This window comes from Danio rerio, chromosome 1 (assembly GCF_049306965.1).
Source record: "Danio rerio strain Tuebingen ecotype United States chromosome 1, GRCz12tu, whole genome shotgun sequence".
Taxonomy (NCBI): Eukaryota; Metazoa; Chordata; class Actinopteri; order Cypriniformes; family Danionidae; genus Danio; species Danio rerio.
Genome location: NC_133176.1, coordinates 55,097,318 through 55,121,521, shown reverse-complemented (window position 1 = coordinate 55,121,521; position 24,204 = coordinate 55,097,318). Strand labels below are relative to the sequence as shown.

Below are 24,204 nucleotides of genomic sequence, written 5' to 3'. Positions count from 1 at the left end.
ATTAACTCAATAAATGAAGTATTTTGACAGCAGCATTTAACTCTGTTTACTGATGTTCAGCTTGCTCGTATCACAGATATTCATGTTAGTTTCATAGTAATAATTTGCTTTAATCTGTGCACGTGAACGAAGCAGTGGGTGAGCACACGAGACAGTAGACGTAAATAAAATAATTAATAGTGAAAAATAAATAAAAAAATAAAATAAAAAATAAATAAATAAATATTGTCTAATATAAAATAAAAACAAGACATTTAAAATAGCTGATCCTTGTCTGAGTAAATAAAATAAAATAAAACAATTATTAATAAAAAATTTAATTAAATAGAATAATTAATAATAAAAAAATAATTTAAATAAATAAATGTTGCTCAATATAAAATTTAAAATGACATTTAAAATCTTGGTCAGTATCTGATCCTGGTCTGAGTAAATTAAAAAATAAATAAATAAATAAAATAAAATAAATGTGCTTAATATAAAATATAAAATGACACCTTTAACATATTGGTCAATATCTGATCCCCATCAGAACAGAAAAAAGAATAAAATGAAATAATGCTCAATATAAAATGACATCGATCTTAGTACTGTGCGGTTCTACAAGTGTTTTTCTCGTCTTCACACAAAATCTTAAAAATGGGTGAAAACACACACACACACACACACGCCTTAGTCTGCCGCACTTCAGGAGCGTGTAGTGAGCGTGCACACACCAAACCAGACTTATAAATTACATTGATTAATCACGACAGATGAATAATGACCACCACTTAAACACATAAAACCATAATCCGCCATGTAAACAGCTCTAAGAGGCCGCTGACGCTCACCAATGCATCAAAAAGAGCTTCAACAGGTTTCTCAAAGTAAAAGTGACTCAACTGAAGTTTTTCCACTGCCTGTTGTCAGTCTAAACTTAATAAATTCTTTGTTAAAAACATAATTGCCACTTAAATACAGTTAAATAACTCTAAATGAACACTGTTTGTTATGTGCAGTTTGAAAAGGTGCGGTTTCAATTGACTAGAAAAGGCCACTTGCTTCATTACACTGTGTTCTGTGTTAGGGTTTCTTTATTGCTCTTCACCACAGATGAGATAAACAGTGCACTGCTGATGATTTTTGTAAATTATCCAGTATTTAACTGTAATATGAACTGTATTTTACTGTAGAACAGTTATGCGGTATGCTACTGTAAACTTTAAAGTTGCATTGTAAAAATTACTGCATCTTTTATACATACAATACAGTAAATGCATCTACAGCCAGATAAATGGTGCTGTGCAGTATTTTTGCTGTAATTAATTTACAGTAAGTCACTGGCGAAATTGTTTATGCAACATATTTTTTATGAATATGTCATGAAATAAGCTTCAGGAGTTTCATATTTTAAAAAAACATCCTTCAACATTTTTAAATGATCAACCATATATAAATTAAAATGACAAAATGACATACATCAATTAAACTACCACTATGGCATGATGCAGCGTGCCTCTTAAAGGGAATGGGAGATGATACTCTGATTGGTTTAATCTCAAAACACACCAATAACTCATTAAGAGAGTAAGCTCAACCCTGTTAGACCTAGACGATTTTTCAATCCTTCAAATAGCAAAAGTGGATTCAGACACGCTCTTAATGCTTTTGCGCCCTGCGTTTTGGACTTTGCACCAAGATCGTTAAAATAGAGCCCAAAGTATGAAGCTGATCGGTCTGTTCTTGACATGTGACTCGCGGTGCGCTTACAGCATTCTGAAAAGTAGTTAAGATGCCTCCAACTGGGTGCGTCTGGAAGATGCGAGTGCGTCACTCCCAATATGCGTGCACAAGCCACGTCCCTCCATTGGAAATAACGAATGAGATTTGTGAACGGCCGCTAAAAGGCTGCCGTCATTTGTGGTCTCCAACAGTTGATCTTCTTGAAAAGAAAAATACGTACCCCTATATACATTTCTGGAGATCACCAAATACAACCCAGGAGGTACGTTTATTTGCAGTTTTTGTTTTCACGAATCCACCTGAGGACGCTGTGTACCCTTTTTGAGATCTCAAATTTCTCTTACGAGTCATTTGCGCATGCTTTACTCATGTAAATCCAACAGAGGCTCCTGTCGACTGACCCACCCTCCTCCTCCCTAAACCCAACCGATAGTGTTTTCAAAAGCAATCCATAAAAAGAAAAGCCCTCATCTGATTTTTACCACGATTTCAGGTTTTGCCACATTCTCACCCTGTTATTTACTTCTTTAGTATAATTTTTAGCATTTGCCTTGGTTTTTCCTGCTTTCTGAAATCATTCCTCACCAGACTCGAGCCAAGTCGTTGCGGTCAACTCTCCAATGCATCTCAAGTCCGCTGATATACGTGGCGAGCCACTGGGCAAACTGGTAACAGTGGAAAAGCCGTCCATACGGAGGTAAGCGGTCAGCTGGAGGTGCGAAAAGGAACAGCATCACACCACCTCGTATCGTTTGTTCTAAAGACGAAACGCAGCCATACATTCCTCTGGCTACATAATTCACGATCTCCAGAAGTGTGTACAGTGGTACGTTTTCAGAATGAGCCTATTGCAAAACAAGTAATGTTGAGTTTGTATTATAATTTTTCACTTGCACGTGTTTCTGGTCATTTTAAAAGCATTTACTAATGATTACTTTTATTGAATTATTATTTATTTTTATTGTTCAATTACTGTACCTAAATACTGTTAGGCTCGGAAAATGATAAAACACTGATTATTTCAATTGTATCTTTATTGTTATTGTATTTACCTATGCATGTAGATTAGATATATTGTATTTTATGCATGATTCACTGAAATCTCAATCAATCTAACATTACAAATTATTTAATAACAGAAGTATTAATTCATCTGGTGAATTTATACTCGATAATGTAATATATAATCGCAGAAAAACTTTTTTTTTATATTGTGCCACCGTATAGTGACAGCGAGCGATTGTGTCGAGCTGCGTCGCTCTGTGTTTGTGAGTCTACAGCATCTGACAAGCGCAGGCAACACGTCTGACAGAGGATGACAGACGGCACACAAAAAACCTCCGACTCTTCACTACGTCAGTCTGCTGTCACCACCGCCTCCCTAATGAAGCCTTTCTGACAGCCGGCTGCGTGATGTTTACAACCTTTAAAACCCTCATTTCTCCCAGCGTTTCCTTAACCCTTGTAATTACTTCTAACCAGTTGGATACTATTGTCTTGTCGAGGCTTGCAATTGTAGACTCTGGGAAGCCTGTGGTGGAAAATTGTAGTAGATCTTCGTATTTTTTTGTTGGTTTTTCTCCCTCCCAAAACTGCAGATGTAGTCTAAAAGTGATCTTTCCACCATTTAAATTTAGATGTCACCTCTTTCAGACTGAAGCAAATGAAACGGGATGTTTGTTTCATGTGAAAGGCTTTTAGAGATGCTCCCTCTTCAACGCCGAGCCTGTCTGTATTTGTATCTTCTTTTTAAAGGCATGAAGACTTTTGTGGTGCTTTTTTGGGGATGCATTACGTTTAACAAAATGAGGTGTCTTTTTTATAAGTCGTGTTTCAATAGATTCTCCAATCTTAAATGCATTGATGAAAATATCCTGAAAATCTGAATGTATCACGGCTGCCAAGAAATATGAATCAGCGCAGCTGTTATCAACATAAATAATCATAATCAAAGTTCACGATCAATAAATTCAGTATACTAAAAGGATCTTTGAAGGATCGTGTGACAGAAAAGTGTGGAATAATTATGTTAAAGTTTCAGCTTTAAATCACAGAAAAAAGTTATCTTTCAAAATATATTCAAACTGTACATATTTATACGTTATATAGTACGTATGATATTGATGTTGTTCCCTATTTTTTTATTTCATATCAAATAAACGCAGGCTTTTCCCAGTACTGGGTTGTGGCTGAGTAAAACATATGCTGGAATGGTTGGTGGTACATTCCGCTGTGGCGACTACTGATAAATAAGGAACTAAGCCGAAGGAAAATAAATGAATCATAAACAGAGGCTTCTTTCTTAATAAACCTATTTAACTACTAAAAATATAAATAAAAGTCTGTTAAACATTTCAAGTTGGCAGACATTGAATGTAGTTTTCATGTTTAGTCCATGTTCATTTGCAGGCAAATTTGGACTTTATTCAATGAAAAACAAAATAAATTTGTGTCTTTTCCCCCCGGTTTGCTTTAATAAGACACAATATGTAATGTAATACAAAAGAAAACAAGACATGTACTGTAGGTGTGTTGTGTAGTTACTCAAGTGTTGATCTTTCAGCAAAAGCATCAAAAAGCATCTTTAAGAACAAATGGAGGCAACACGACTCACTGACCCTCACGACCACGTTTTCATTCACTCAAATGAAATGCCATTTCCTCTGAGTCACTCGTAAAAATAAAGGTTCCTAAAGGAAGTCTTTGCAGTGATGTCATGGAGGAATCATTAAAGGTTCCACAAAGAACCTTCTTAAAATAAAAACATTTTAATAATCCATGGAATCTTCTGGGGAATGAAAAGCTTCTATGGATGTTAAAGAATCAATTTCTATTTCTATATCTATTTTAATCTATTTATTCAATTTAATTTGATTTGTATTAATTTTATTTGTCATTTAATTTTTTTACATTTATTTCACTTATTTTTGATTTTTTTTATATTATTTTCTTTAAAAATGTTTTATTAATTTTATTTTTATTTTATTATATTTTTATTGTTTTATTTATTTATTTTTGATTGTTTTATTTTATTTAATTTATATTTATTTCATTTTTGTTTTATTAATTTATTCTTTCATTTATTTTATTTATTATTTTTATTTTATATTATTGTTGATTATTTTATTTTATTTGTATTCATTTTTATATTTTTATTGTTTATTTTATTTTGTTTGATTATTGTATTTTTTATTTTTTTTATTAAATTTTTTGTATTTTATTATCTCTTTGTTTTATTTATTTTTTATAATTTTTTTCATTTTATTTTATTTGTATTCGTTTCGTTTTATTTTATTATCTTTTATTATTTATATTATCTTTATTATATTATATTCATTATTTAATTTATTTTAATTATTTTATAATATTTTTGTTTATTTCTATTTTACGTCATTGTATTTTATTTGTACTTATTTGAATTTTATTATCTTTGTATTGTTTTATTTTATTTCTTTATTATTTTATTTATTTTTGATTGTTTATATAATGTTTTTGATTATTTTTGTTTTATTTTATTTCAAATTATTTTGATATTATTTATATTTTATTATTATATTTGTATTATTTTATTGTATTCTTTTTTTATTGTTTCATTTATTTTATTTACTTATTATTTATTTTAGTTATTTTTATTTGATTTGTATTCATATTATTTTATTTTTATTATCTTTAAACTTTATTTTTGATTATTTTATTCAAAGTATGGCTAAATAACTGTACATAGTTTGTGAACTTGTTTTTTTATTATTTGTGATTTTATTATATTTAATAAATAAAGAAGATAAAAGCTCCACTTAAAATGTATTTTGAACATGAAAAAACAAATTAATCTACAGAGAAAAAAAATACCTATAGAGAAAGAGTGTTTTGAGTTTCAGTGCTAGGGCCCATTACCTGGAATTGCTTAAGGCCCCTAAATCAATAAGTCCACCCCTGTCTTCACCCAAAACCTAAACCCAACTTCTACCTTACTAACAATTTATAAGCAGCAAGTTAGTAGTTAATTAGCTATTATAAAAGCTAGTAGTATTAGTTGATGGTTTGTAAATACAATGCATTGAGTGGACATCTTCATCCAGCTGTTTGAAGGAGCTTTATTTTGAATGTGTTGATGTGCGCAAAGGCTTGGTGTGTTTTCTGTAATTCACAGCTGTAATGTCAGGTCTGCGATGTCGTGACTCAGTTATTTTCGCAACCCCTTCCACCCCTGTCTCAATCGTTTTGACGGGAAGCGGGGCGTGTTTTTATTTGCCTTTTTTGGCTTTATAAAGAGCCGAGCTGGATGAGCAAGTTGGGTAGATGTCTGTGTGTGTTGACGGACTCTGAGTTTGTGTCTAATTATCACCGTCGGCCTTTAGAGAGTCACAAACACTGTCCCTTTGTTGCTCACAATCTCTGGAGACTGATGTGCGAATTTTGTCAAATAAGAGCACGCTTACTTTAATATTTTTTTTAGTTGCTTTTGTTTATATTAGTGGCAGCTGTTTGCTTACCTGTGACTAACATTTCAAGTTGGTGACATTTATTAGCTGCGTTTGCTGATTAAAGTATCATAATTATTGCTCATACATGGGGTTGTGGAGTTGAACAGGTAACTATAGTGCGTAATGCTGTGCTGCTGAAAGATATGAATCATTGAGAGAGGGGTATGTCTTTAAACTTTTTTAGATTGACAGATATTAAAGTCTGTGTGAAGTCAGAATTTCAACCCAAGCTCATTCTTGGGTACCCCTATATAGATTTCTGGAGAGCGCCAAATAGGTGTCAGGAGCAACATTATTTTGCAGTTTTTGTTTTCGTGAATCCACTAGAGGGCGCTGTGTACACTTTTTCAGATCTCAAATTTCTCTTGCGAATTCCATTCGTGTCTTCTCACGTAAATCCATCAGAGGCCGCTGTCGACAGACCGACTGACCAGCCCCACCCACACAACTTCCCAAAACCCAACTGATAGGCTGCGTCCGACACTGCCTACTAGTAAGTAGGTACTGCATTTGAATTTAAACATACTCAGGGCTCGAAATTAACCTTTTTGCTTGGTAGCACCGGTGCTCCTAACTTTAAAAAGTTAGGCGCATCAGCCAAAATTTAGTCGCACCCACCAATTATGAGCACCGTTACTACAAGTTTTATACAAACAGATTTATTGTATTTGAAATCAACACTAATCAAACTAACAAGCAAAAAAATAATAATATAAATATGCGTGCGTGAGGAAAATATGTCTCAACGAAATCCCGTGATCACAAGAAAATAGATTTTTATAACAGAACTGAGTGACCAAAGCACGGAGCGCTCACCGGCCCTGCACACACTGCTTGAATGAATCTGTTACGATCTGAACGGTATAACGTTAACTGTGCTGTTCTCACAAGTGCTGTCTGATATTGCACTGATGCTTTTGACACATATTGTACCTTATTATATGCATACGTCATGTTAATAGCCATACCGGTCTTTTCATGAGTAAGTTAGCGATATTAATTTACTCAGTGTAAGCCCGTTTGTGATGGTGTACGTGATGTTAAATTTGACATATAGCTGCCCCTTGCACGGCGGAGAGCATCTGGCAATTATATGAAGGATTAAACTGAAGCTCTCGTGCTAGATGTGGCAAACAGTTACCTGAAAACTCCATCCCACAGACTTTTTATAGCGGACTTGAAGCCAACAGAAGTCTTCTACTCTTGGAAAAGTGTAGATGGTGGATTAACATTCAGCACATGATCACTAGTAAGATGTGTCATTATTTGTAACTAGATGGTTTCTAAAACTAAATCTGTCCGCGTTATCTTCAATCTCATCTTTAGCGCTAGTTTTCCGCGGTAGTAGCTCTCTGTCATCCGAAGCCAGAAGGCGCTGACTGAGTGATTGACAGCTGATATTAACCAATCATTCGCGTTCAGTGCTAGAGCAGTGGGCCAATAAGAAGAGCGCGAAGCCGGGGCAAGCATTACGGACTTGGCTTTTACTGCAGCAAGTCGACATGACAACTGTTTAAAACCATTCCTGAGCGCTGCGTTTCCCGTTCCAAGTGCAAACAAAGAGCTTAGAGATGAATTCTGCGTGAATGTCTCCCGAATCCGCGCATGTGCTGAACATTTTGCAGTAAAAACTGGTCGCACACAACAATTTTAAGCACTCGCAGAAATGCTCCCAAAAATATTTTATGGTCGCATAGATAAAATTTCGGGCGCATATGCGACCAAAATGGTCGCAATTTCGAGCCCTGATACTACTCGGCCGTTATAAAAGTACGTTCTGTAAAGTATGAATGTGAGCAGTATAAATGGAATTCGTACATACTACAACCGCTATTTTGTCATGGTCTTGTGACCTACCAGCTTCAGTTGCGTAGCTTCACTTCACTTCCACTTCATGAATTCTCTCAGGGGGCATCATGGGATGCGCACTTCAGAATCTCGCTGGAAGCAGGTCATCCGGGTACTTCTCCCATACTGATTTTCAATTCTATGAATTCAGACATGCAACTCGGCTCGCATACTGATTTTAGCATACTATATAGTATGGAAGTATACGGAGGTATTTCGGACACAGCCAAAGTGCTATTTCAGAGTAATTGGTGTAATAGACTTTGAACAAGCAAACAATTCATGTAGAAAAAGAAGTTATTTTTAACTATTTTTGCATAGTTTTAAACATTTTTTAAGATCATACAAATTTTTTGGCAAAGAAATTAGATGTTTTGACCTGAACTATCTCCAAGCAAACCACCTAGAAACTGTCTGGAATTCCTTAGCAACTACTTAGAATTCCCTAGCAACCAAGAAACTGCCTAACAGAACTATAGCAACTATGAAAAAGACAAAAGTTTAAAAAATGGCTGCATCCAAAATCGTATACTTCCATACTATATAGTATGCTAAAAATAATATGCGAACCAAGTAGTATCAAAGACTATAGAATACACAAGACATGTCATTCGTATCTTTTTGAATGGGGAAAAGTGTAACGGTCAATATGGCGAATAAAGCCCGCCTTCTAGTGCAGGAACCAATCATCGATCAATATATGGCGAATAAAACCAGCCTTCTAGTACATGAACCAATCATCAATCGATATATGGCGAATAAAGCCCGCCTTCTACTATAGGAACCAATCATCGATCGATATATGGAAAATAAAGCCCGCCTTCTAGTACAGAAGCCAATCATAGATTGCTTTATGGCAAATAAAGACCGCTTTCTAGTACAGGAACCAATCATCGATCGCTATATGGCAAATAAAGCCCGCCTTCTAGTACAGGAGCCAATCATCGATCGCTATATGGAGAATAAAGCCAGCCTTCCAGTACAGAAGCCAATCATCGATCACTATATGGCGAATAAAGCCGGCAATTTCAGACACGGCCAATGTATAGTGAAAATCTAGTATATATTGTGTATAGAGCTGCCATGAAGAACTGATAAACCCGTGACGGTGACAGAAGTCTCACATCAGTCATGCATTACAGGGAAAGCAGAAAGTGCTAACAAGAACACAACAATCACACTTTTCTAGTCACTTTAAATCTGGCAAAATGTGTTTGTTTATGCTGGTTGTTGTTAGCTTTCCTAGTGCAAAGGGAAGGGATTAAAGGTATGGCAACTTTTTATCCCAGTGATGACGACATTTGTGGGGCAGTGTGGTGATTATGATGGTGATTATGAATTATATGTAATAATCTTCTGTTATGCATCACCTATGATTCCTACAGCTTATGGATGATGCGGTAGGTTTACTAATAGTTGTACTGTACTGACTTTCTGGGTGGTTGCTTTAATTAAAAAAAAATATTTGGAGTCATTTTTGATACTGAAAACAATCAACTTATAATAATAAAAATAATTAGCTGTGCTTTGGGATTGAAACCTTTCAATGAGAGCAATAATAGTTTATAATAATCAATATTTCTAAATAACAATATATTACATTCTTAGAAATAATATTAATAATAATAATAATAATACCAATAAAAATATATTTTTTATTTTTACTAATATAAAAATAAAATATTGCCATTTCATGGTAAGAGTACCTAAACACACTAATATATATATATATATATATATATATATATATATATATATATATATATATATATATATATATATATATATATATATATATATATATATATATATATATATATATATATTCATTTTAAAATGCTAAATTACCAAGTTTATTTGGGTGAAAACTACATGTTTACTGCTAATTTAGTATGCCATGTATTTTTTGTACATACCCCATCTTTTTTTTTTTTTATCTCTAATAATATCTAAGAGCTTTTCATCTTTAGATATGGGATCTTTCTTAAAATGTATTCTTTCAGCTTATTTTATCATTCGTGAGGTTGTACATTGATTGCTTTAAATGAAATACATTTTATTATTGTCGTTGATCTCAGTTGTAAAAGCAACAAATAATAACTTGACTTCTAGTTGATCATTTGGGAAAGTGGCAGAAGGTAGATTTTTCCGATCAATCATCATTTGAACTGCATTCCAATCATCACAAATACTGCGGAAGACCTACTAGAACCAGCATGGACCCAAGATTCTCATAGAAATCTGTCAAGATTGGTGAAGGAAATGTCATGGATTAGGGTTACATTCAGTAAGGGGGAGTGCGAGAGATCTGCAGAGTGGATGGCAACATCAACAGCCTGAGGTATCAAGACATTTGTGCTGCCCATTACATTACAAACCACAGGAGAGGGCAAATTCTTCAGCAGGATAGCACTCCGTCTCATACTTCAGCCTCCACATCAAAGATCCTGAAAGGAAAGAAGGTTAAGGTGCTCCAGGATTGGCCAGCCCAGTCACCAGACATGAACATTATTGAGCATGTCTGGGGTAAGATAAAAGAGGAGGCATTGAAGATGAATCCAAAAAATCTTGATGAACTTTGGGAGTCCTGCAAGAATGCTTTCTTTGCCGTTCCAGATGACTTCATTAATAAGTGATTTGAGTCATTGCTGAGATGTATGGATGCAGTCCTTCAAGTTCATGGGAGTCATCCACAATATTTACTCTGTCTTCACTGCAGCATGACTTCATTTTTTATACTTGACATTATTTCTGTTAAGTTAAAGACTTTTGTCTAAGCAAACTCAGAGCTTACTGTCCTAAATAAATAATTAAAAATCAAGGCATGATCATATTTTATTTTGGTAAGTGTAATCTAGAGGCCTTTGCCTTTCATATAAGCCACTTCTGATACCAAATGATCAACTAGAAGTCAAGTTATTATTTGTTGTTCCTAAAGCTAGGACAGGCAACAATACTTTTTGTCAGGTAGTGTACTTTTTTAAGTCATCAATTATCTAAAATATCCTCTAAATCATCTTTCTGATGTGTCGGTGACCCCTGTTTGCCTTTCTTTATGTTTGAATTTCTCAACTCTGGCCTCCTGGAGAGCCAGACAGTGGCATTTTCAGCAAGTCGATTTCCTCCCTCCTCTTTGCGAAACTGTTTATGTTGTGTCTTACACAGGGTTTTTCCAGTCTAGAAAGGCTATTTTGGTCAGATAAACAGTGTGGTGTGGGTGGGATCGCTAAAGAGTAGGACATGAACGAACATGGGTGAGACATTACAGAGAGCGCAAAAAATAGACAGGTTTCCATTCCACCTCAAGGTGCCCTCAGGGCGGAAATTACCGGAGAGATTCTCCAAGGACACGGCCAGATGAAACAATACAGCAGAGAATAGGAGGATAGAAGAAGCTCAGACAGCTTAATAACAACTCAGACTGTTTTTTGACAAGCAGCTCTATTTTTGAGAGTTGATTTTATCTATGTAATAGTGCGGTTCATATTTAGGCGTATATTATGAGAAACTACTTTTTTGTTTTAAACACATGAGGTGTTGTATTATGCTGTTAACAATTTTGGTAAATTACACAGTATTTAACTGTAATATGAACTATATAGGACTGTTATGCAGTGTGTTATTGTATTTTGAAGATGCATTGTGAAAATTAGTGTATATGTTACGGTATACAGATATTAAAAATAAATATGCAGGGAGTGAGGGTCCAAACACAGTTCATTGATAGCTTAGTAAGACAGGCAATGGTCAAATAGGAACAAACAGATACATGAGGATAACCCAAAATCAGAGTCGTGATCAGGCAAAAGGTCAGTGCAGGAGACAAACAGCATAAACAAAACAAATAAGGGATCAAAAATCATGAAAGAACAAGGCAAGGTAAATAAGACTCAGCAATGGGTGTGTGTGTGTGTGTGTGTGTGTTTGAGAGGTGAACATATAGTCCAGATAATCAGTCCATGATGAGTTACCACCTGTGTGTTTACTCAGGGGTGATCCAGAACTGGTGTGTTTATGAGGTGCCTCATGGGAGTTGTAGTTCAAAGTGGCAGAATTGTAGTCCAGGTAATAATGCATGCTTTCCAGCAATCTGCAAAGCCTATACGCACATAGCAAAATTTCTCTGGCCCATCTCTGGCCCACACAATTTTTGCTTTTGCTTTGGTTCCCAGACTGCAGTGAATTATGGTGCATGTCTGGACCAAGTCTGGCTTCCGGACAATAGCCAAACATGGACCATATGTGGGCCAAGTTAATAACCCATAACTGGGTCTGAAGTAAGCCAGATATGTTGGCGTGTCCTGACTGCAATGAAAATGATAAACCCATGAAGCATTGTGCTTTGGGAGCATTATGGGTGTGGTTTTTCTTGGAGCAACCTGATTGTTAGAATTTAGTTTCTTTACTCTAAAATCATTTAAAAGTATTTAGAGGTCAAAAGGTCAAGAAAGGCCAAACTTAGGTGGCCCACATATCAATTATTAATATCTGGGTCAAATACTACATTTGACATCTGGCCCATGTCTTGAAGATGGTGCCACCTCTGCCAAACCTGGGTTATGTTTGGCCCACATGCTGTCTCCCAATGTCAGATGAAAACCTGCTGTGCACGCTTTATGCCAAATCTGGGATGGAATCATTTGCTACCTGGGTAGATCGCTGGTGATCGTGACACATCCCAGTAAAACAGCTAAATGCAAAAATATTTGGACCTTTATTTTGTCCATTAGGTGTTCTTCAGATGGGTGGGATTTGCTATTGGTGAAACTCAAGTGATTGACAGGTTAACTCCGCCTTCATGCCAGTAATCAGTCACTAGGCAGTGAAAGTTATTTTGATTTAAAAAAAAAAACACTCCCCCTTTTTTGTAAATAGGCTCATTTTATGTCGCCTAGAGTTAAACAGTACAGTTTTACCATTTTTGGATGACGAGCACGTTTAGCTTAGCTTAACATAGATCATAGAATCAGATTAGACCATTAGCATATCACTCAAAAATGACCAAAGATAAGTTCTATTTAATGCTAGAATCTTCTGTAGTGTACTAAAACCGACCAAAAATAAAAAGTTGCTATTTTTTGGGTTGATATGGCTAAGAGATTACACATGATGCTAATGGTCTAATCCGATTCAATGATCTATGCTAAGCTAAGCTAAAAGTGCTCCTGCCAGAACCAGAGATTGGCTTAATGGATTCAAAAATGACAAAACTCAACTGTTCAACTGTAGGGGACTCAAAATGAGCCTATTTTCAAAAAGGCAAAGTATTTCGTTAAAGATCATGAGTTCACCAAAATCTAAAAATGATTCAAACTAAAATTTGACTTTGAGGATCTAGCGCAGTAAAGTCAGTTTCCAAACATGAGCTTTGAAACCCAATCTGATGCACTGAAGCATTAAAAAAAAAATCCCTGCATGCTTTAAATCTCCCTCGATCTTTCCAGAAGTCATCAGATGTATCGTTCTCCTTCCCAAAATCCCCCCGCTGAGTGTCCTGAGTAAACACACATGTTGTTTTCAGCTTTTACTCCCAAAACGCCTCTATCTTGGCAGGCCTCCCAAAACAGTTTGATTGGAAACAATTTACACCTCAGGATGCAATCAGACTTTTTTTTTTCTTTCTCCTCCACACATTTTTTTCCAGCACCGACACATTCCTGAGTCACTCATGGCACACATGGCTTTATTTTCTCCCCCAAAATCTTCAGGCTGCTGTTCTGGGCTTGATGAAGAGAGTCACCGTCCAGATCTCCTCCTGATTAAAGGCTCTACAGCTGCTCGTGAGTCACTCAATACAACACATATCTGAGAGTCTCTTCATACAGAGCTGAATGCATTGGTTAAGACATGTTTACACAAACACACACACACCGCTTTTCTTTCAGATCATGAGGAGGTACAGTGGAATAAGATGCGGATTTTGTTTACTGCTTGAGCTTATGTAAAAGTATAGTCTATTCATTCATTCATTTTCCTTCAGCTTAGTCCCTTGAACCGCCAACTATTCCGGCATATGTTTTAGGCAGCCGCAACCCAGTAATGGGAAACACCCATACACTCTCTCATTCACACACACACACTTACAGTATACACCTACGGCCAATTTTGTTTACCCATTACAGTATATATTTATAGTCTATACAGTATATTTTCTCTGATTGGAAGAACTTTTTTCTCTATTAAGAACTTTTGTGGAATGAAAAGGTTCTGTGGATTCTATAAAGGTTCTACAGTAGCCGTTGATGCCAAAGAAGAACCTGTTATTCTATTCAATTGGCGAAAAGATCATTAAAGGTTTCTCAATGCCGCATTTCTGTTGCACGGAAATAAAGCTGCAGCAATTTAAAGGTTTGCCAATACAAACCCACATTGGATTAACTAGCAGCAAGCCGTTGACATATTATGTCTTTTCCACACGCAAGTCCATTATTGCAAGTATGTAATGCTTTTCATAAACTGGCCCCCATGACTGACTAATTGAATAGCCCTGTTGTAGGGGTATATTTGTGGTAATGGTAAAATATTATATTTTTATTGGTCCAAATTATTGTTTTTTTATGGCAAAAAATCATTCAAATGTTACATAAAGATAAATTGCCTACCCTAAATATAGCAAAACTCAATTTCTGATCAGTGGTACTAATCGGCATAAAATAAAAATTAAAAAAGGCATAAAATAAAACAAAAAAACATACAATGAAATATGAAAGGGCTGAAATAAAAAGGCATAAAATAAAAAAGGCATAAAATAAAATAGCAAAGAAAAATATTTTAAATAAAAAGGCATTAAATAAAAAAGACTTAAAATAAAAAGGCCTAAAATAAAAAAGGCATAAAATAAAATAAAATGGCATAAAATAAAATAAAATGGCATAAAATAAAAAAAGTCTTAAAATAAAAGAGCATAAGATGAAAAAAATGGCATGAAATAAAAAATAAAATATAAAGGCATAAAATAAGGGTATTGGTTTATGTATATTTGTGGTAATGGCCAAAAATATAACATTGTATGGGTCCAAATTATTGATTTTTCTTTCATGGCAAAAATCATTACAGTATTACGTAAACATTATGTTCCATGAAAATATTTCCAAATCACCTACCTTTAATATAACAAAACTAAATGAATGATCAGTGTTACTAATATAGGCATATTATAAAAATCAAAAAGACAAAAAACAAAAATAAAATAATATATAAAAGGCATAAAATAAAATTAAACGACATAAAATAAAAATAATAAATTTAAATATAATAAAATAAAATAAAATTGATAAAAAAAAATTTATATATATATATATATATATATATATATATATATATATATATATATATATATATATATATATATATATATAATTTTTATTTTTTTTCATTTTTTTTATTTAATGTGTGGTCCAGGGTCACATACTGTGGTTAATATTTAAAAACCAAGCATAGTAAGTAGAAGATAAATCACATTTCACACTATAAAGATATCTTTGGTCTAAAGTTTCAATCTAAAAATGTCATATTCACCATTACATGTGATAAACAAAACAATATTATTTCAATTAACTGCTGAATAAACATCAGTACAGAACAAAATATTATAGCTATTTTTAATTTGCATTTCTTAATAAACCACATTTGCCCTTTTTTATTTGGGTAATATGTCAATATCAAACTTAATGGAATTATAAAAAGACAGAGAGAGAGAGAGAGAGAGAGAGACTTTAAGTTCATATCAAATGACAAACACTAAATATGTTAATGAACAACAGTGTTAGGAAGAAGGCAGTATTATTGTTTAATAGATATTAACTACATACTACAATGCTGGGTTGTTGTAACCCATTGTTGGGTCAAGAGTTGTGTTCATTCATTCATTTTCTTTTTGGCTTAGTCCCATTATAAATCAGAGGTCGTCACAGTGAAATGAACCGCCAACTTACCCAGCATATGTTTTACGCAGCGAATGCCCTTCCAGCTGCAACCCATCACTGGGAAACACTCATATATTCCAGCATCCACACACATACGCTACGGATAATTTAACTTTACCCAATTCACCTAAAGCGCATGTGTTTGGACTGTGAGGGAAACCAGAGCACCTGGAGGAAACCCACGCAAACACGGGGGGAACATGCAAACTCCACACAGAAATGCTAACTGACCCAGCCGAAATTGAACCAACGACCTTCTTGATGTGAAGCGACAGCGCTACCCACTGCGCCACCGTGACACCTTAAAAGTTGTGTTAAAAAGAATTGAAAAAAACAACGTTGGAGTTGTCCATATTTAACCCAACGTCACAACAACCCAGCATTTTTTAGAGTGCATCAATATTTAATAAGCATCACAACAACAACGACTAAATATTTTCCTTTCTGCTTTAAAAAAAATGATAGTCTGACACCTCAAGTGAGTGACATTCATGGAGTGAATGCCACTTGCTCTGTCGGTTTCTCACAGTGTTGTGCACATTAACACACACACACACACACACACACACACAGGCTCTAAGGTCCCGCTGTGGGGAAGGCCAGTGACTCAAAGCGACTCACAGACGTCCGCAGACTGAAACAGGAGAGCACTTCTTTTATATGCTCAAATATTCAGACAGCCTTTGAACTGATGACAGAAGCACCGACAGACTAAACACAAACACACACTTAAAAAAATAATAAAAAATGCACTAATTCTCAGACTCCGACGGGAATCCCCCAGGCTGAGCAGGCCAAATCCCTGCAGCCGTCCTGAGAAAACAAGCCTGAGTTTCACAGATGACTTCACCGCTACAGAGGGGGAAAGTTGGAGTCAAGCTCATCCCCCCGCCCACGGACTCACCTGGGGGGCTGCAGGGAGCTTGTTCGGGGAGGTTTGTGGTCTGGGACTTCACTAGATACACTCCGCTGACCATGCAGAGAGCTGATCATCATATGATCACATGATCATGCTGGAGCCAAAAACACAGCGTTTTCTAGTCACTTCTGTAATTGAGCCCATGTTCTCCATCAGGATGAGCTCATCGCATGGGTCTGATTTCGCTTTTGATGAAGGCCTCATAAAGTTTGGTTTCCAGTGGCAATCATGGGAAACAAACAGTGCCAAAGGAAACGCTTACAGCATGCAGCATCTCGCTCACTTCTTGTGGTTAACTCTAAAAAACATGCTGGGTTGTTTTTCAAATAAAATGTTGGATTGGATTCTTTTTAAACCCAACAACTGGGTTTGCCCGTATCTGATCCAAAATTGGGGATTTAAATTGAATGAATAACATTTTAGTGTTTTGCCTCAAGTTTGCTTCTTGGGGTAAAATTGTAAGATCATAAGCATTTTTAGCACCCACAAAGGATCAAACTAAATTGAAGACAAAAAACTAAACTTAATGCTAAAATAAAAAAATAATAATAAACAAAAACAATAATAATAATTTAATTTATTAATCAAAAAAAATAAAAATACAAAATATAATTAAATTAAATTAACCAAAAAAGTAATAAAAAATATTTTTAAAAACCATTCAAAAATCATCAAAACAAAAAAATGTAAATTAACAAAAAAATCTCTAATAAAAAAAATTCATCAAAACAAATAGAAGTTAAATTCAAAATTCATCAAAATATAAGTTTAATTAAGTTAAAAATTAATCAAATTAAAAAATTTCAAAAAATAAAAAATAAATAAATAAATAAATAAAATAAATAAATAAAAAATAATCAAAACAAAAAAAATTAAATAAAAATTAATCAAAACAAAAAATTTTATAAAAATTTATCAAAACAAAAATAATTAAATAAAAAATATTCTAAACCCATTTTTTCATTTAATTAAATAAAAAATTCATAAAAACATTTATTAAATTTATTAAATAAAAAATTTGTCAACATAAAAAATGTAAATTAAATTAAATAAAAAACACATCATAATAAAATGTAATAAAAAAATTATCTAAAACAAAAATGTATTTAATTTAAAATTCATTAAAACACACAAAAAAGTAATTACAACTAAAAATTATTTAAATAAAAATAAAAATTAAACTAAATAAAAAAATTCATCAAAAAATTATAAAAAATTATCAAAAACAAAAAAGTTATTGAATTAAAAAAATCAAAAACGAAAAAATATAAACAATTAATTAAATTAACAACTCTTCAAAACAAAACAACAACAACAAAAATGTTTTATATATATAAAAAATGTTAAGTTATTGGTCAATATCTGACAAATAAAATAAAGATAAAATAAAACACATTATACCAAATGCAAAACAAACACCAAACAAGCATAAAAATACTGAGTTGTTTGGTCAAATATGGGCAAAACTGTGTCATTTAAATTATATGTTTGTCCAAATGTGACCCCACAATGGTTTAAAACGGTCTCAAACTCAATCCCTGGAGAACCACAGCTCTGCAGTTTTGCTCCAACCCTAATCAAACACAACTGATAATCAAGAAAGACTAGAGACTATTAAGCAGGTGTGCGTTAAAGGTGGTTGGAACTAAACTATGCAAAGCTGCGGCCCACTAGGAATTGAGTTTGAAACTATTGGTTTAAAACAACCCAGCAATTTTTTGAGTGAGAGCAAAAAAAGGATATAAAACATAAGGAAATGTAAAAATCTGGCAAACTTTTCCAGCTAAATAAACTCATTAGTTCCACTCAGATCATTTTCTGACTAATTATCAGGAAAAGCTTCACAGTTATTGCACTATTTTTTGCATGTGCGTTTGGGCTTAATCGGCTTATGGCATGCAGTTTTGCTTCAGAAAGGCTGCTGCATCCAGCCTCCGCATCAGAGTCTGAGAGCAAAATAAATGAACGCACAAACTAAAGGAGGAATAAATTGATTTGCCCCATCAATCAAACGGAGCATGTGAAGGAAGAGGAAGGGTCGTGTTGCCAAGGCTCTACAGCTGGTGTTCGGGAGCGAATGCGTCACAGAGCCTATGATTGCATACACAGCCTCTTCTACCAAACGCACACACACACTTCTGATCTGGCACAAGTGAACACAGGGATTTATTTGCGCATTTCATATAGTGACGGCAGAGAATCTCAAGCCCGCTTATATTATTTCTGAGGCCCTCCTTAATTTAGTTTTTGATTACATAACAGTTCCTGCGATCATCTTCACAGGCCGGTTACCACAGCAACATGGAGACGGGCTGTGTTCGACTTAGAAAACGAGCACACTTGATACCAAACACAAAGTGCTCAAGTTTTAACTTTGAAGAACTTCAGATGAAGTGAAAATGATCGTTGATCCATTTAGGCAATAAATAAGGTGAATGCCATCACTGTTTTGGAGCACACTACAGCTTGATGACTGATGCTAACATCTAGACAGCTTAATTTTGATTTCACAGCGGCTTTAATTCTCATTTATAAGTCACTCTGGATAAAATAATCTGTTAAATGTGTAAACGTAAATCATGAGTGAATACTCTAATGAAAATTACTCTGTAGTTAGGGCTAGCATTGCAATATTTTTTTCATTTTGCGATATAGATATTGCGATAGAAATACAAGTTCACTAGAATTGTTGAATAACTATTTTAGATTGATTGGGATGATCCTGTAGAGGAGTTCATCTGCATAAAACATAAGAAACAATCTACAAGCAAAGACGAATTCAATAATGAACAAGATAGATTAAATAAACACTGTTTCATCGTTTTTAGAGGAGTCTAATAGTATTCAGCAGTAATTAAATGATCAAATGTAAAATAATACTGTGTAGTCTTCATTCGATAAACAGTTCAATAAAATTAATCGTTATTCATTTGTCAAAGTTACAAACGATACAATTTCTTAGGCCTGAATGCTTTTAAAAGTTTACACAACACATTTTTATTAGTTTCCATATAAACATCCTCAAATAAGTCCACTTTACTTTACTTTAATTTATCGTCCCCAGTGAGGAACTTGCCTTGGACCATACAGGCTTGTATTCGGATACACTGAACACAACAGACAACACCACATATCAACACAAAAATTAAGAAAAAGCACATTTTGGTCAGTTAGTTATTGCTTCCCTTTTCTCGGACGGCAATTTTAAGAGCCTTGTTTGAGCGCTGATTCAGGAAGTGTTTCTGAAGGAAAAAGTCTCTCTCTCTCTCTCTCACCACAAAGAAAAGGAAGTGAAACACAGTGGCATAAAGGAAACAGTTAGGAGCATTTCTGCACAGTCTACAGCGCATTTCTCTTCCACAAATGACACAAGAAAAAACTATATCAGGCTGGAAACGTGATTCGATGAGACTGCAATCAAGTTCAGAGAGATCAGTGACTTATAAAGCTTCATGATATCAAAAACAGACATTGCAATATTTAGTTTTTCTCCTATATGTATACAGTGCTCAGCATAAAAGAGTACACCCTTCACAAATCTCTCATTTAAATTAATATTTTCCATAAGATGCATTATAATATTATATTTGTGCATATACAGCGGGAAAAATAAGTATTGAACGTCTCTATTTTGTTCACAAAACATTATTTTCAGTGGTGCTGTTAACAATTTTTTTCCCGGATGTTGGTAACAACCAACAAAATCCAAATATGCAAAGAAAACAAATCTATTTAGTTTACAAATTAAGTTATGCATAATAAAATGAAATGACGCAGAGAAAAGGGTATTGAACACATGAAGAAAGGGAGGTGTAGAAAGGCAGTGAAAGCCCAGACAGCAGCTGAAATCTCACAAAATTATATCTTTCTTCAGAAACCCTCCGCCCTTCATCATTGAAAATGAATATTTGCTGCTTCATTTCAATATTTACATTAGCCAAGGAAACTCTTAAATGCTTTCAGAGAAAGAAAATCAAGCTGTGGAATGGCCCAGCTAATCCACTGACCTAAATCCAATAGAAAATATAAAGATCGAATTTGATAGATGAGACCAACAAAACCATCAAGAGTTTCACACTCAGTTAAAGTCTGTGCAAAAATTAGTAGCCCAAACTTATATGTTAGGGGAAAATATTAAGAGAACAAAAATAGATAAGTAAAATTTTGTTGAAATTTTGTAGTTTGTACATTTTTTTTTGGAATATTTCGCATGAATATAAACATACTATCTTTCTACTTCTAAAGATGCTCTGTGACAAAATATTATTTTAGTAAATATATGTGTTTAATAAATCTCTTTTGTTCAAATGCACCAAAATATATTGCATATCTTCACAGAGAAGAGCATAAAAATATTTTCAAATCGGGATGTGCTCATTTATGCTGAGCAATGTATAGTTACAACCCTGGTGAGTTTTAATAAAGCACTTATTTGGGGATCTACGGAAATGGAGAAGGCATCTGAGGCTGAAGTACTAATGCGTGTGCACCAACATATATGAAGAAGAGCATGTTTCTCTGAAAGCGGGACATCGAGTGGCAGCAGGAATAAATCTAGAGGCAAATTCCAAGAATCTATGAATGGAAATAAAATGGAGAGCACAAGCATCGTCATGATAAAAGAGAACAAGTGGATCCACTTCTTTACCGGACGTTCCCAATTATATGAGGATATGAACATTTCCATCCAACCCCATTGATTTCATTAACAATTTTCATTCGTTTTTCTCCTTTAAGTAATATAGTTAATATATTAAGATTTTCAGATTTGCAAAAATATACACAGCGCCCTCTAGTGGATTTGTCATCTGAAACGAGCGATGAAACAACCATATATCCAGATTCACAGAAATGCAAGCTGAGGTACATATTTCTAATGAGCCTGGGTTGCTTATTTTTTAACTGGTGTTTTTAACCATATCTAGCCCAATCTCATAAAAAACATAACTATTTGTATTGTCAGAAAAGTGGCTCATTTGTACAAATTCTTATGATTTAATTCGTATGCAAATATTCAAGGGAGACTCTTTTTTTTCACCCAAACACCACTGCTAAACATACACCTCATTGCGGGATGAGTAAATCATACTAAAATGCATGAATGTGATTGTACAAATTAATTCATATTAGCTAGTACAAAATCTAAAACCTACGAATTGCTGTGAGATTGCTTTGATAAATTCACACGCACTCACACACTATGACCAATTTAGTTTATTCAATTCACCTATAGCGCATGTCTTTGGCCTGTGGGTGCTCCAGTTTCCCCCAGAGGAAACCCACACCAACGCGGGAAGAATTAGCTAGAAGTGGCTAATACTAAATCTAAAAGTTACGAATTGCAGTGAGATTGTGTTGATTTATCATTAAAGGAGCAAACAAAGTAAATGTGTGAAAAGTGTCGACAGTTCTGGAGAAGGAAGCTGTCTGATTCATGGATTGCTTCACTGATTGCTCGTCATCTATTGACGTCAATAACCATAATAATAAAAAAAAAACTCTTCACCTGTTGAAACATTGAGCCAAATGTGCAAAGTTCACACATCTGCTGTGCAGCTTTTGGGAATCTGGAAGCTGTGATCTTTTCAGAGAATTTAATGAAATCACTATTTTCATCGCTGATGATGATGATAAGATAACATATTCATTAATATCCCTGTAATACCTGCGTAAAGAGAAGGGTAATAGTCAACAGAAGTACGTCGACATCCTTGAAAAACACTGACAAAGAGTTCTCAAAAGTCAACGACACTTTCATTATCTGATTCATTTTGCACCTTCTTTTGATCTGCTGCCAGTAGATGAACTGTATCTGACACACACACACAAACACACAGAGAGAAAGACAGAGAGTGAAAGAGAGAAGCCACACTAAGAATAAGACACTAAAGTAATTTGACACACTTTTTCTACATATGTCACTTATCTGATTGATAATATTTGAAACAATAATAATATAAAGACTAATTTGAAGATTAAGGCCCAATCCCAATTCTATTTTTGTACCCCTAACTCTTTCCCCTTAGCCCTTGCAACCGAGGGTTAAGGGAAAGGGCTTCAAAATGTACCCCTAAGAATTGGGACACCACTACATCACCTGCACAGGTCACCATATGTCCTCGCCATATCTTGCTTCATATAAGTTCAGATGATGGCGACTGCTGTAGAGATTCCAGTTGTGTTATTTTTTGGTATTTATCTTCAGGAAATCACTGAAGCCATGTATAATGTTATAATAACGATCTAATGTGCCAATAAGATCGTAACAGTACTGTGCATTTAAACAGTGGCCATATTCATTAATGTAACACACCAAAAACAACATTAACATTATAGCAGACACTGTAAAAAGCCCATTCCCAGCCACTAGACTTTTCTGACAGGGTATTCCAGTGTCATCGAGTGTCAGAATGTTGTAGGACTCCTCTACAGGAGTTATTATTAGGGATTATTGACCGTATTCTCCGCCGACGAGCGGGCGCTGCCATTTGAATCTTTTTGGCTTGAGACTTCCGGTCTCATTCACTTCCATTTATTTTTTGACGTTAAAAACTGCTCATTACGCTGCTTGATGTTGCAATTTGATATTTTCTTATTATATTTTTCTACTTGGTCTGTATAGTCATGCAAACATTTGTTTGTAGAGCAAGTAGTTTGACCGTTTTCTGCCGTTTATTATTCCTAGTCATTTCTCCCATAGGCGACTGAATCGGAAGTTCTAAGACAATCGCGAAAACAGGCGCACTTCCACATTTTAGAATAAGGTCAATAGATCGCAAATAGATCGCGAAATTTAGCAGTTTTTATTTTATTTTGGGTAAGCTAAATGGGGGTTTAGTGTTGGGCTATCAACCCACCTCATAAAAAACAGATGTTACGATGTTACGAAACACCAATATGGTGACTAAATATCAACTTCGAAATAAATGGCACTGGGAGTAAGTATAAGTAAGTGTAAATAATATTCAGCAACTAAACTACAGAGTGATCATGTTTGTCTCCTAATATTAAAATAAAATAAAATAAAAAAATAAATAAAATACGGCAACCAAAAGGAAGTTTAAATATAAACGCCAGTTAAATAAAATCCTAAATTCCGATCTTTGCACCAAAAGTGATTGTAAACACTAAATAAAAATGTAAATAAAAATTTGATTGAAATGTAAATATAAATAAAATAATTTTTAAATAAAAAGTAAATAAAGGTAAAAAAGATTCATTTATAGAGATTCACTAGATTTTGTAAGTGCGAAATTCTGTTGTACGATGGTGCAAAAAGGGGCGGGATTAAACAAGGTGATTA

The 24,204-nt window shown here is 34.3% G+C and overlaps 2 long non-coding RNA genes across 3 annotated transcripts in view; both read right to left on the bottom strand.

The window, feature by feature from the left end:
* Positions 1–24,204, bottom strand: part of si:ch211-145g9.7 — a 72,944-nt gene that overhangs the window by 27,624 nt on the left and 21,116 nt on the right. The window lies entirely within an intron of this gene.
* LOC141375090 (uncharacterized) lies at positions 19,881–22,713 on the bottom strand. The gene is made up of 3 exons (XR_012382255.1): positions 22,679–22,713; positions 22,408–22,566; positions 19,881–21,476 (listed from the first exon to the last, which is right to left on the bottom strand). It is a non-coding gene; the product is annotated as an uncharacterized lncRNA (long non-coding RNA).